Genomic DNA, 13,639 nt, shown 5'->3' on the forward strand with positions numbered 1-13,639 from the left:
GTAGCCGCGTGGAGTAGTGTTCTTTTCTGTTTGTTACAGTGGTTTTTCCATTGTATTTTATTTTCGTGTCCAGGTTTTATTTTTCTTTTCTTTTTTTTTTCGAAAAATAAAAAATCCAAAATGTTGTCCCTTCGGACCTTCGTCCGAATAGTGTGATGTCCCCTCTCCGTTTCGGCAGTGTATGGGGTTGGTGCACCCTACTCCGCGTAGTCGGGGTATGGGTTTTGTCATTTGGTTTCTTTTTCTCTGTCGGGGATAGAGGTTCTGCACAACGGATTCTTTAGACCTGGTCTTTAGAGATCTGTCGTCTAGACTAGACCATGCCAGCCACAGAAGTGTCTGGGGAGCTATTAACGTATGTAACTGACTTTTTTAAGTCAAAGTTGTATGTTCTTTATGAATGAAATGTAATCCCTTTTAAAAAAAAAAAAAAAAAAAAAAAAAAAAAAAACATTGGAGCATTTTCCCTCTTTCTATGCAGCATGTTGCATTTTCTCCTAGTCATCATTAATTTTCTAAACATGAGTTTTCTCTAATACATTGTGACATTTTTTGACTCATTTCCCACTCCTGTATTAAATTTAATGTAGGTTTTGTTGACTAGTTGCAGAGAGGAATGGACTTTAATCTACAGTTGTTGCAAATCACATTTTCCACACCTTCAATCATTACAAACTGTTAACTCATTTGTGGCATCGCAATTTTGAACATTTGTCATTTTTTGGTGTTATTTTTCACTACCAATATGATAACATTGGAGTATTTGGCCTTTTTCTAAGCAGCAGATTGCCTTCCTCCTAATCATCATTAATTTCCTAAACATAAGTTTTCTTGGTAGAATATTGTGACATTTTTCGAGCCATTCTACTAATTTTAAAGTAGGTTTTTTTAACTATGTGAAGAGAGGAATGAACTTTAATCTACAATTGCTGGAAATCACACTTCTACACCTTCAATCATCACAACACTGTTACCTCATTTATGGTATTGTAATTTTGAACCTTTGTCGTTATTTGGTTTCATTTTTCGCTACCAATATAATAAACATTGGAGTATTTGTCCTCTTTCTATGCAGCATGCTGCCTCTTCTCCTAGTCATCATTAATTTTCTAAATATGAATTTTCTTGATACATTGTGACATTTTTCGACCCATTTCTCACTTCTTTACTGATTTTTATGTAGGTTTTATTAACTATTATTCATTATCTGATCCTAATGAGTTGCAATTTGATTTCAATCAATCAATGATCCTTGAAGATCGGTCCACAGATGCTATCACTAGAACTAGTTTACTATGACAATGCACTTTGTTACCTTATTTAGATATTTATCTAGTTGTACATATTTTATTTGCACCCAAAAAATGATTCGAACTTTAGAACTTGAGAGAGCGTATCACTAAAACCAATTAGGCCTTGCCACTTGAGCCAACTCCTAGGATTTCAATAAGCTATTTAAACAAGTATAAACTGTTCTCTTATTTGGATTAAAAGAAAGACAAAAAGGCAAAAAAAATAAATAAATAAATAAATAAATAAATAAACAAAAATTAACTTCCCTTTCTTTCAATTGTTCTCTAATAATTTCTTTTGTATCCTTTCGATGAATTGTGTTTTAATAATACAATTCATTACAGGTGAAAAGTGGCATTAGATCAACAAGAAAATAAACGAAACGATTTATAATCTATTAGCTATATAAGTTCTGAAGCATGTTCTTTGTATTTTATTAAGCCAATTCATCATTTTATTTATTTTTATTTTATTTATTGGTTTATCCCAGCTAACCTTTAGCATATTAAAGAGACATTAATTTCATTGTGTCGTCTTTATTGCCATTATAACCCCCACCCAATTTCTTGCACTAAGATTAAAAAAAAAAAAAGATTAAAAAAATGCTTGAAGACAAAGTACTTTCCACTATTTATGATTGCTAACTAAATATGGACGAAAAAACTAAAATTCTTCATCTTCTAGTGGTTATTAGCCGGTACAGTCACTGAAGCTGCGCACATAAGTTTTTTACCGAATGACATGTCCCTCTTGAATGGCATGCCACGTGAATTAAAAAAAATAAAAAACAAAAATGGAAACAAACTCATATATCCTCCCTCTCCTCTCATTGTATTGCTACAGTCTACAGTTGTCGGCCTTGCTTCCCCCCTCTATTTCCTGCACGGACCTTTGGTTCTACCCCACCTTCCACTGGCCTCGTTTTCCCCTCTTCCGAGCGGTAATTTTTCCACCATATTTTTCTCTATTTTTACTCAAATGTTAGGATTTTTATCTACAAATGTTAGGAAAAATCAAGTGCTCAAAAACATAAAATCTATTTGGAAATACAAACTCACTAGGAATTAAATAAGAAAAATGAACAATTTTCTCATTGTTAACAATCGCCAGTGTTGACCCGTATACCATTGTTCACCTAATTTGCTTACAATTTATTATTGTAAATACCCGTATACCCGTATATATTATTTCCTTTGTATAAATACTCACAAGCATTAATAATGAACTTTAAAAAGTTTGTCCAACTTTTTGTTTGTTTCCCCAATTTTTGTGCATATGAAGTGGTCCAACTTTTTGTTTATTTCCCTACTTTTTTCCTTTTTCTCTTGGGTAAGATAGTGATCCCTATTCATTTCCTGCTGCAAATGATCCATTGCAATTGGCCTATTTCATCATTCCAATTACATCAGACCATAGCTTCTTCTTGTCAAGAGGTAGATGAGAACAATTTTTATATATTTTGTTGTGTTTAGTGATTTCTGCTTATCATAAATCTCCAATAAAAAATCTCTAAGTATTTGAGCCTTACGTATGGATTTGTTTGCACACAATGGCCTGAGCATTCAGCTCAACTATCAATGGATTCAAAAACTTATATGAGAAACTACTTAAAGGCTATGAATTCCAGCCACAACACTACTTGTTTTAGCTAGTTTGTATGATTTTTTCCCTTTTCATGGCTTCAATACCTTTCTTAAAGTACTTTAATTGATTAGTAAAAATGCCCCCTTGAGTGTATTGTTTTCAATATAAAATCCATTGTCAATAATTACAACAAAAACAAATCTTACACGTTTCTTTCAAATCTCTTTGATTGTATATGATTTCTTTCAATATTCAAGTTAATATCTTGATTTGAATCTGGTTGGATATTCTTAGATAATTCAAACATTAGAGTTGCAATGGATTCCGATATGCAACATGCAGATAATGAGTATGAGGAGGTAAAAATTGATAATGAGCAAGAATGTGCTGAAATAATCGATGAACTTAAGGTCAGAATGACATTTTCATATGCAAAAGAAGTTTTGTCTTAATATATGAAGTATGGTAAGTAGGAGGGATTTGGGGTGTGTAAACAGAATTCTAAACAGGATGATGATGGTAATGTCAGATGGTTTACCTTAAAATGTGTGAGGGAAGACACATCAAAGAGTAAGGCTGCCAATGTTCTCAAGCCAAGACAAACGGAGAAAATATGGTGTATGGCTAGGATTAATGTGACAATGAATGATCAAGGCTAATATACCCTGACTAAAGTAAACTTAGAGCACACACACATTTGTAGTCCGGGAAAGGCAAGACATTTCAAATGCTTTAAGAATGTTGATGCTCGTGTAGCTAGATGTAACGCCTGTCCTTGTGGTGGGTCTTTTTATAAAATGATTTTAGAAAGGACGACGGGAATTACCATTTGTTTTAAAGCTTTTTGCTTCCATACCCAGGATGCAAGACTCTATGTTATAAAATAAAATGTGCTTTAAGAATAAAAGAGGTTTACAGTGGAAAACAATAATCTTAAGATAAAATGTCTTTCATACCGTTAAAACTCTCATGCCTAGACTTCCGTGCTCTTCCCCTTGGGTCGTGTCCGTTCTGGCGCATACTGTTCATTCAATTCCTATGGGGGGAAGGTCATACATAAAAACTAAAATGAGTCGATGACTCGTAAGCATTACTTCATACAGTTAAAATATAATAACATAGGTTTTCATTCATGCATTCATCATACCATACATACTATACGTATATGCATGCGTGCATTCGTTTGAAAACATCACTGGACGGGAATTTTCTTTAAAATGGGCTTTATTTTCGTAAAATGTTTCTCCTGTCAATGCCTTCATTTCTTAAAGAATGCGATGCATTCATATATTCTTTCTTATCACTTTCATTGGCCGATACACACTGTTACGCCCCGTGTGTTGGGGTTAGCGGTCTTCCTTTGGACCCAGACTCTGCCTGTGGCTACGGGTTGAGAATCTCTTTTCAGTCACGGGTAGCACTGGGTGCACTACTAGTACTACTTACCCGGCATTGCAATCTGCCCATTCATTCAGTACCCTTTTCATTCATTCATGTGGCCGTTACGTATTTTCATATATTAAATGTTTAGTCATTTCATTCACTTCCTTTTTAGTCCTTTTTCATTTAGCAGTTCGTTCATGGAAAAGTATCATTTGAAAGCATGGGCTTAAACTTCATCTTTCATGGCATCCATAAAACATCAGTTCATGGCATCCTTAAAATACAGTTCATAGGGACCTTTTAAAACAACATACTTTCTTCGCGTCATTTAAAGTATCAGTTAAAGCTCGAGACACAAGCCTCAACATTTCTTTTTATGGAAAATACATATAATAGATACTGCATATAGTCATCCATTCACATGCGTACAATTAATACTTTGGTTGCCTAAAAAGGGGCTGCCAAGGAGAGTTGTGCATATGTATACCTTTGAACACGTATACTTAGCATGTTTTCGTAAAACATCTTTCGTGTTATTTCTTAAGGTATCGTAATGGAAAAGCATTTCATTTTCATTTCGTGTATTTTAGAAAACTCTAAAAGAGCATGAACGTAATACTTACTTGGATTCCAAGCTACTTCATATCTTGCAAGTCCATTCATGTGCATGTCAGATGGCAACCTACATGCATAGACATAACCTTAGCATCATTCTCTATCTAGTGCATAAGCAACTGAACTTAGAAATATAGCTACACTTCACTTAAAACATTCTCCGTCTATCCCGTGCCCTTTACTATGTTAAAACCTTCGAGTCAACTTACGATCACTACCTCCTCCAAACTCAAGGTCTTACCTCGAGTACCCATCCACTAAAGTAAACCCATGATTCACCTTAGGATTAAGACACTAAGACCTTCATCTTACTCTTCCTATTGACCACATTCCGACGTATGATTCCAACCGACGGAGTCATGCATCCCAATCCTAGACAATACACCCATCACTACCTCCATGCACCTTAGCTCACACTAAATCCTCATTCTCATCCATACATGCCACATGACTCTAAGCCAATTTTGAGTCTTGAGCACCATGTAACCATGCTTAGGATAGATTACCCATTACATATGGTGAATCCGTCCGGCACGTGTCTCACCAAATTGCATATGTATCTTACTCCTTTATCACCTAAGACCAACATATAATACATTAATCACATGCTCGTAGGGACAAGTGCCATACTCCGATACCAACTTTCTCTTAACCTGGCTAGCATGACTCTTCATGCTACTCGTCTATTTTTACAGTTCATCCCAACACTTAACACGACAAGACTCCATTCACAACTACGCCTTACATCACGACATATAGCTCGAGACTACTCCCAAGCTACACTGTGACCTTGTCACGTCATCTGACATCCTGCTACGTCATTTCTACGCCACTCCTAACTCATTGTGAGTATGGTCCCTCACGTACTCTTGTCACATTGTAACATCTCGTCACGTTCCTGCTATGCCATTCTTACACTAACTCATCACCCATCACAAGCACGACTACCAGTAATCATGTCACTATGTGACATTCCCCAGTCATGCTTCCACTTCGCAATCTTACACTTGTTCTGTCATTTCACACATACTCCTAGCCATAAGTCAATCACAGTGACACTTGTCATCTCGAACTACAGGTCACATCACAGCTACTTCGGAACACTGTTCCACAGTTCCCGACATTACTCACCACGCTCTACACTCATCAACCACATAACCATCCTTATCTTTGCGACACGCTACATGGTGTGTCGCTTCACTTCATGGAGTACCCTCCTCGTGTACTCCCTCCATACACGATACGACTCATCACCACTACGGCATACCTGTCATATGGTGCATCACTCCATCGCATGGAGTACCCTCCACGTGTACTCCCTCCATACACGCTACGACCCATCACCACTACGGCATACCCACCATATGGTGCATCACTCCATTACATGGAGTACACTCCATGTTACTCCCTTCACATTACTCTATGCCACACAGAGCACACTACATGTGTACTCTTCCCAATCCACACTTCATAGCATAGTCCACAACACTACACAGCACAGTTCCCAATTGCGCCCAATACTTCACATACACAGCACATCACATCTCTATACTACACAGTGAACTCCACAATACTGACAGCACAGTCCACAACCTAACCAACCAACTAACATTTAACATAAATAATAAGGGATAAAGTGTTATATCATCGACGTGGTAACCCGTGCGTTACTTGTTGTCTGGCATGGCTAGTGGCGTCAGAAGCCACTAGCTTGGGCAGTAGTGGTCACTACTGTGACCTTACAAAGGGACTATCTCGGGGGTTGGATCTAGGATTTTGGTTGGTAGATGTGGGCTATGCAAGGGTGGCCGACATGGGGGAGTTCATGGGTAGCAGGTAGCACCGCGTACGGTGGCAGTCAACCACGTGCAGTGGCTATCTTGGCCACTAGAGGTGGCTAGAGGTGCAGATATAGAAGGGGATGAGCATGGAGGGGCTTGGGAGGACCTTGGTGAGGTGGTTGTGGCGTCGATAAGGTGGTGTGACTGCTCTACGGCGGCAGATCTAAGCCGTGACGTGGAGAGGAGCCGTGGGAGAGAGAGAGGGCTTGAGAGAGGTGGAGGGCTTGGTGCTGGCTTGGAGGAGCTCGGGGAAGAGTCACGGTGGCCAGGGGAGGTGCTCAGTGGGGCTAGGATTGATGCACGGTGGCGCTAGGGCCGTCGGTGGAAGTAAAACCATGTGAGCCCCATTTCGGAAAAGGGGCAAGAGGGAGAGAAAGGGAGGTTGCCATGGCTTGGGTTCTATGGAGAGGGTTCACCAGTGAGAGGGGAGGTCGTTGGTGGCGGTGCGGTGGTCTAGGTAGCCTCGTACGGCGGCGCAAGGGTGATAAACCCGTGCGTTGTCCCGTCCAAAGAAGAGGGAGAGGGATGTCGTGGGTGGTTCTGGTGGTGGCTGGAGATCGCTGGTGAGGTTGTGGATCTGCAATGCTGGCGCCCAATGGTGGCCAGCGATGGAGCTGGGCTAGAGGAGGAGGGATTCGGCTAGGGGGAGACGTATGCTTAGAGGAAAGGGAGCAGAGAGAGAGAGGGAAGGGAAAAGTGAGGGAGAAGAGAGGGGGCTTGGGTATTTAATCCAGGCCCTTCGTCTTATGATCCTCAAAATGATCTAACGGTGGGGAATTAAAACATTGATTTAAAATGCATAAACATTAAGTTAATTAAAAGCATTGAGAGGAATTAAGGTAGAATATTATTTAAACTAAACTTTAGTTTATAAAATAATATTCCTTCATCATTAATAAAATGATGAAGTCTTATTTAATATCTTTAAAAGAATAAACCATTTAATTGATTAGAGCTTTTAACATAATTTAAATCTCATAATTTAAATCTGATATTAAAATGATTTCCAACAATTATACTATTTTTGGAGTTCTTTAAAAATTTTATAATTGTATTCTTTAAAATCAAGCTTAGTTCAAAAACACTGGAAATACCTCATATAAATATTTCCAGTCATTTAAAATATTGGGCGTACTTTATAAATCACATAATATCTTTAGAAATACGCCATCAAGATTTGACACACATAACGAGGCTTACAGTCACTAGAGAGAAGGGGTAGACTATTACATAATTTTTGTGATCGTAACTTGCTTATGTCAGAAGGAAGGAGCCGGGTGTTACACCAAAGGACTTGAAATGAATGACGAGGCAGGAATACGAATTTCAAAGAATTTCAAGTCTCTAGTTGTTGAGGTGGGGGGTTATGATAAACTATCATTCGGGGAGAAGGAGTGTCGAAACTATATTGACAAAGCAAGACAACTTCATCTCGGGGTTCGAGGCGTTGAAGCTCTATGTAACTACTTCCAATAAATGCAAAAAGAAAAAAAAATTCAGATTTTTATTTTTGCATAGACGTGGATCATGATATGAGATTAAAGAATATGTTTTGCTCAGATGCCCAAAGTAGAGCTATGTATAAATCATTTGGAGATGTGATTACATTTGATACAACATATCTGACTAATGCCTACAAGATGCCCTTTGCACCATTTGTGGGTGTGAACCACCATGGTCAGTCAATCCTATTCGGGTGTGGATTGATATCTAATGAAGATGCACATATCTTCGAGTGCTTGTTTAAGTCATGATTGAAGTGCATGAATGACCAACTACCAAATGCAATCACACAAACCAAGACAAGGCAATGAAAATTGCTCAATTCGTATGATTTGCATGTGAATGCATGGTTGGGATCACTATATAGCAACCGACATTTTTGGGTACCGGCATACGTTAGAGACACATTTTGGGCTAGAATATCAACTACACAACAGAGTGAAGGCATAAATGCATTTTTCGATAACTACATTAACTCAAAGACCACTTTGAAGCAATTTGTTAATCAGTATGATTCAACTCTTAGGAGAAGGTGGATAATGAAGCCATTGCTGACTTCAATTCATTTAATACTGTGATTCCTTGCATACGTCACTGTCCTCTTGAGGAGCAGCTTCAAAAAGCATACACAATTGCCAAGTTCAAATAAGTACAAAATGAATTTCTAGGATTTCTATATTTGGCTACCTAGTATTTGGGATGCATGGGTGGAAGATGCATGTACGTAGTAGCTGATGAGGTTCGCGTGAGTCATAACTTAATAAAACATGTAAACTACAGTGTTTTGGTCGATCAAGATCCCCTGGATGTTAAATGCAGTTGCAAGTTATTTGAGTTTAAGGGCATATTATGCAAACATGCTCTTTGTATCTTGGCTCAGCTAGGCAAGAGTAAAGTACCAACAAAATACATCTTGGATCGGTGGAGGAAGGATATAAAGCAAAAATACATCTTTGTAAAAAATAGTTGTGAGTCAAGTAGCAATCACGATGGACAATGGTACGATAGGATCCAAAATTGCTTCTATGAACTGTGTTCAAATGCTTCAAAGGCCAGGAGCAGTTGTGTGAAATTGATCAGCCAACTAGAGTAGTTGAAGCTAGAGTACCCTGGCATCAATTCTCAATGTGCTACCAAACTAGTTGATCCACCTACTTCCATGGAGGGCAGGAAAAGTACAGTTCTTAGTCCGTTGGTAGTTCGGAGTAAGGGAAGACCACCGTCAAGGAGAAAAGAGCACCCTATTGAGAAGGTTCTTAAGAAAGCTAGTACAAGAAAGAGATTGCGATGTGACCCTGTTGAGGTTCCTCTTTAATAATTTTTTTTAAGTTTTTTATTGTCGAAAAACAATTAGTTCTCTTGAGTATTTAACAAGACAATCTTATGTCTTTTCTTGGAGAGCAGAGTAGTCAAATAGCAGATCAATGCAATGTAAGCAGAGCACAATATGTATATCCTCAAACCCAGGTACTTCCTTTCGTGGTTTTTTGTTGTCAGAGAAATTTGTATATTTTGCCCATATTTTGATATCATGTATGTGAATAATGCTATTGTATATTGCTACAATATATAACAAATCAAGTTTAGAAACATGCACCAGAATTGTTTTCTACTCCTTTGACTGCTCCTCCTTTACAAGTAAACCTTCGCAAGATATAAAAAATAAAGTTTGTACCACCATTACATTTTTTTGGTTTTAACACAATATTTTTTTATGCCTATAGTATACACATAGACAAGTATACACAACAAATTATTTAGGAATTGGAACAACTGCTGCTCCTTCACTGGTAAACCTTTGCAAAAATATAAAAAATAAAGTTTGCACTACTCCTTGGACACATTATGATATTACATTTTGATACATTTGACACAACATTTTTTTTTATGACTATAGTATACACACGGGCAAGTTTATACAATAAATTATTTGGGTATTGGAGCGATTGCTTCTCCATTGCAGGTAGTGTCAACGTGAGACACTAATGTCGTTTTTTAATTTTTTGTTGTTGTTCTTACTAAGTTTTGTTTCTTTAGATCCAACCATCTCAATTGCATTTCTCGGATTAGGATGATTATCAAGATAAGTATAGATGGTGGTGATTAGCAAGAATGTTTTGGTGGAAATGACTGTGTAGGGACACAGTTATTGGAGTATGTTTTGGTGGAAATTATTGGAGTATGTGGTGGTGTTTTGGTCCATTAAATTATTGTAATGTAATATTCAAACGTACTTCCTATAATAAGCTTAGTGCAATTTCCTGTAATGCATTTTTGTATTAATGGAATTAGTGCAATATCATTTTGTGATGGAATGCGATTACAAGGTATCCTGTAAAAAATGAAGCTGAAACTGTCCATTCATTCTCAAAAGTAAAATATTTACAAATTCAAAACCAAAATGAGTTTACAAGTTATCCTGTAAAATTGAAGCTGAGATGAAATTGTCATGTGAAGATATACAAAAATCTGAAACTGTCCATTCATTGTCAAAAGTAAAATATTTACAAATTCACAACTAGAATAAGTTTGCAACGTATCTTGTAAAAACTAAAGTTGAAATTGCCATGTGGAGTTATAAAGAAATCTGAAACTGTCCATTCATTCTTAAAAGCAAAATATTTACACATTTACAACAAGAAATGCCCAAAACATAAAAATGCCCATCCATTACATGTCAATATTAAAGTACATCTCAAAACTGCACAAACCCTAAATATACCAAACCAAAGTTGGGTAGAACCCAGCAATTGCAACTCCTCCCTGAGCACCAAATTCATGGGACGCATGATGTTAACACACGGTGCCTTGGTCCTGCTAATCCATTCACTACTTCATTTATTCTACTGAAGACTACTTTTAAAGGGATGCATGCTATAACAGGACATTTGGACTTTTCTATCACTGTTTCCGTTCTTCTTCGAACTGCTTGTTATCATCTACACATTTGGCACAACTTCAATATTTGTTATTATCAATGAAATGTACAACTTCAAGTTTGTGAGCAGCCAGTTGTATTCATGTCATTCAATAGCAGAGGAAGCTTTAGAGAGTTTGATACCCACCAAACCTCACATGTTAAGAATAGAATAAACAAACATGAAATCACAATAAAGCATAACCCATAAGAAAAGGCAATCAAAGTCCATAATTCAGGTGCCCCTTTTTGCAAATAACTTCATTGCCTAAATCAAAATCTCTGATATTGCTGCATGCAAAATGGAGCTCAATTAGTTGGGGTCCTTTTTTTTTCTGCCATTTAAATAGAATTACTCTGTGTTAAGCTTGACAAATTTTTTTTTTCTACCTATATATATGTATGTATGAATATCAAAGTTTCAATTTGAATGTTTGCAGTCTTAAGAGTTCCAATCTTGAATCCATGACCTCATCCATTTATCCCTTACTATATATTATGCAATTTGTACGTCAACTCACCTAGCTTGAAGAGATTAAAAAGGAAAAAACATATCAAATTAAATTCTCATTTTCTTCCAGTTTCAAACAATGTACGCAACCCAAGCTGCAACTCTCCTTTAATTTTCCTTTTTTCAAATTAAGCATATTAATTATTACAATAATGTTAAATCAATAACCATAAATCACTACAGAAAACATTTACAACAATGGTAATTCAAACAATTAATAATTGCAATTTATAACCCATCAATAATGGTAAAAAGCTAGAGGGGCTGAACATAAATCATGCCAGAGAATATAAAATAGAGAAGTGAAAATTACAGACAAATAGCAAAGCATATTGAGTAACAACAAAGACTCTGTTGTTGTAATGGAGCTCTGCCAATTGGGATGGAGGCAAGCGACGGGCTCTGGGAGATGGAGGTTCGAGATCTGCCAATCGGGATGGAGGCAAGCAACGGGCTCAGGGAGATGGAGGGTTTGGGGGATTTAAAATTAGAGGGGGAGAGGGATTGAGGAAAGTGTGGGTTCAGGGTGGGGGTTCGTTCAGGGAGATGGGCGACGGGCTTTGGAAGTAGAGGGTTCTGGATTAGGTTTCGTGTGAGGGTTTGTGGTTCAAGGGATGAGATGTTGAGAGGATGCTGAGAGGGAGATGAGATGGCTCAGGGAGATGGAGGCCACATGCGAGGGTTCGTAATTCAAGGAGATGGGTTCGTGTGCTTCAAGGCGATGAGGGAGATGAGAGATTGTGTGGTTCAGGGAGATGTGCTCGAGATTTTTAGAGAGAGAGGCTTCATAGGTGGAGATGAGGGAGATGAGCGAGATGAGGGCTCATAGTTTCCACTGAGGGAGATGTGGTAGATGGGGGCCCGTTGGTGGAGTCTGGAGATGAGGTAGGGTTTTTATTTTCTTTTTTAAAAAAAAATCCACATGGCAGCAACCAAGTCATTCGGTAAAAAATTTCTGTGGACCTAGCATTTTCCTTCCATTATTTGTCTTTTTGGTTTTCCCCCATTTCACCATCATTTCATCATTACTCTTTTCAATAAAAAAGGATCTTATTGTAGTTATTTACTCTTTGTTCCTCTTTGACTTCTCCACCTCTTAACTATTCAACTTTAAACTCTTTTTATTTCCATTTCGAGTAATATTATATACAGTTATGAATTGTGCAATCATTGCATATTCCTTTTGAAAAAGAGTAGGATTTACAATTAAAAAATTAATTCTTTCATGTGAATTCCATATTTACTAACTTTTTTCCAGAAGGAGTGCACAATGCTTGTGCACTCTAGCTATAACTGCAAATATCATTTCTCATTTCCATTACTTAATTTTGATTTTTTTATATAAAATTTCTCTTTCTCGAGATTATAAGAATATTTTCCTATTTTAGATAACTAATGTATGATAGTTAGGAAATGATCTAAGTGTGTGTGTGTGTGTATATATATATATCTATATATATATATATATATAATTTTCAAATTGCACATGTGAAGCCATGTAAGCAATTAATGCATTAAATGACGTTTTTTTCTAAAGTAATTGCAATATGCCTCAGGTTCTTCAAGGCCTGATTCGTTTGGATTCTTTAGGCCTTCCCTCTTTACGATGTTAGGTCTGGTTTCTTTGTGGTGTTTTTTTCCTTTTTAATCCATAGGCTTTTCATAGTTGGTTTTTTCTGGTTTGCGGTTTTTTGGGGCTACGCATGGACCTTGATTTGTTACCACGATATTTCTCCGCCACAAGTGATGGCTCTTATTAATAAAGATGGGAGGGGGGTCACTATTGGACATGTGACCTTCCACTCTTTAAAAAAAAAAATTGAAAGGCCATGCATGTCAATCTATATTAGACAAATTTGGAAACCTTATGGTTTGAAACTCTCCATCTTCTTTTATCTGCATCTAATTTATTAAATTTTTTAAAGACCAAAGAAATGGAAAATATTATAGACACAAAGAAATCCCACAAAGAGATCCAACACACTGATGTGA

At 37.2% G+C, this 13,639-nt stretch overlaps 1 long non-coding RNA gene across 1 annotated transcript in view; it reads left to right on the forward strand.

The window, feature by feature from the left end:
• LOC121236808 overlaps nucleotides 1-13,639 on the forward strand; it is an 89,799-nt gene that overhangs the window by 35,839 nt on the left and 40,321 nt on the right. The window contains exon 2 of the long non-coding RNA XR_005934813.1: nucleotides 6,648-6,654. This is a non-coding gene — a long non-coding RNA (uncharacterized LOC121236808). The remainder of the gene's footprint in view (nucleotides 1-6,647; nucleotides 6,655-13,639) is intronic.

This window comes from Juglans microcarpa x Juglans regia, chromosome 6S (genome assembly GCF_004785595.1).
Source record: "Juglans microcarpa x Juglans regia isolate MS1-56 chromosome 6S, Jm3101_v1.0, whole genome shotgun sequence".
Classification (NCBI taxonomy): Eukaryota; Viridiplantae; Streptophyta; class Magnoliopsida; order Fagales; family Juglandaceae; genus Juglans; species Juglans microcarpa x Juglans regia.